This window comes from Mastomys coucha, unplaced genomic scaffold (assembly GCF_008632895.1).
Source record: "Mastomys coucha isolate ucsf_1 unplaced genomic scaffold, UCSF_Mcou_1 pScaffold3, whole genome shotgun sequence".
Taxonomy (NCBI): domain Eukaryota; kingdom Metazoa; phylum Chordata; class Mammalia; order Rodentia; family Muridae; genus Mastomys; species Mastomys coucha.
The window spans coordinates 62,176,201-62,178,264 of NW_022196909.1; positions in this window are offsets into that span (position 1 = coordinate 62,176,201).

Genomic DNA, 2,064 nt, shown 5'->3' on the forward strand with positions numbered 1-2,064 from the left:
AGACCATGCTGGCCTCGAACTCAGAAATCCGCCTGCCTCTGCCCTCCAAGTGCTGGGATTAAAGGCACACGCCACCACTGCCCGGCTACTAATTCCTTAAAAACAACAAACGGTAAGTCACTGCTTGTTAACGCAATCTTATTTTTGAAATACAGTGATAATCTTGTTTCCCCAAATGAAAATGATAATGGGAAGCCTGGCCTTAGTTTACCTTTCTGTAGCTCTCTTAAAATGCCTTATTTTACCTGAAGGTGAGGCCTTAATAGAAGACAGCAGGATTATCTTGGAGGTTTCAGCTTCTCTTGTGCACCGGGTGCTTCCAGTGAATGTATACAGAGAAAAGCCAGCCCAGATAGAGATGTCATGAGAAAGTGAGGAACCTGTGGATTGAGCTGGAGGACAGTGCGCCTACCAAGACACCAAGGTGGGAAGAATGTTTGAAACAACAGTAGGATGCTGAGGGGCAGGGCTGTGTGTTGTACTTGACTCAGTGCTCAGAAGAAGCAAGCCGTTAAGGCTTTGGAAGGAAGTCATGTGGTTGGAGTGGTATAAGACAATTCCCGAGGCTGCAGTGGAATACCGAGGGAGACTCTCCATAAAATTATGACAAGACTTGAAAATTAGGGTGAAAGTCACTTTTCTCACTGCTGTGACAGAATCCTGACACGGGCAGCTTCAGGGGCAAAAGGGGTTCTCTGGGTTTATGTAGACGAGGGCCTCTAGTCTGTCTCGGTGGGAAAGAGAGAGATAGCAGCCTGAAGGTGAGGCTCAGCTGGTCACGTTGCCTCTGCATCCAGGAAGCAGAGAGAGGTGCATGCTGGTCCCCAGCTGCCTTTCTTTTTTCTCTGTTTTTATTCAGTCTAAGACTATCCCCTCCATGAGAAGGTGCCCCTCACACTCAGAGAGGCTCAGCCCTCCTCAGTTAAACCTCTGGAAATGCTTCCGAATGTGTTTCCTGGGCGATTCCAAATCCTGTCCATTAAGAGTCAAGCCCTGCCATGCATCCTCTAGGATGGCAGACATGGAGATGAGGGGGCCGTTGGATAACAGGTTCTGAAGGCTTCAGAAGCAGCAGAACTGGGTAACTGGTAGGAATTAGAGTTATCCGCAGTTCCCCCTGAGAGGCACCCTGCATATTTCTTCGATGAAGTATGTGCTCTGTGTTGTACTAGCTGCTCAAATTCCTTCTCCCCTGCCAGGCTCTGGGCTCCAGATTAGGAGTGAGAAGAATCAAGGGCAGCTAAGGCAAGACTGGGGATACAGGCCTGTAACCCCCCGCTCCTCAAAGGGCTAAGTTGGGAGGATTGAAAGTTCAGGGCCAGCCTGGGCAACCTAATGAGACCCTGTCTCAAAATAAGTTTATACAAAACAAACAAGCAAGGTTCATCGTGGCGTCCTGGCAGAATGCTAGTAGCATTCATAGGGACAGTAAAACCAGGAGGAATAATGACTCAGGTATACTTAAGTCAAGCCCTACCGTCCTATAGGGTAGTATATATTTGCAGAAATGGAGATGAGGCACCATTTGACAAATACATGTTTATGGTGTTTCAAGACAAGATTTCTCGTGCAGCCCTGTCTGTCCTGGAACTAGCTTTGTAGAGTAGTTTGAGACTGGCCTCAATTCAGAGATCCCCCTGCCCTGCCTCTTTAGTGTAGGGACTAAAGGCATGCTCCATGATGCCCATCTAAGAAAGCATGTACTTTTTTGAAGTACTAAAGATTTGGGGCTAACTGTCAACACCTTGTAAGGAGTTTTGGCTTTGTCGAGTCTCAGGTAAAGCACATTCAGTTAGAGAGATGCTTTTCTTTTTCCTTTGTGAGACAGGGTCAGCACTTGGGAGGTGGGCGCAGGAGGGTCATGGGTCATAGATCATGGGATTGGAGTCATCCTTGGCCTCACAGTGAATTTAAGACTAGTGTGGGCTACATTGAACAAGCACTTTATTCACTGAGCCACATTCTTGGCCTGGAAATATTTTTCAGAACTGGAAATATTAAGCTGGGCTTGGTGGCACACACTGTAATCTTGGTTTCTGGGAGGGTGAGGCAGGGAGGTCAGTA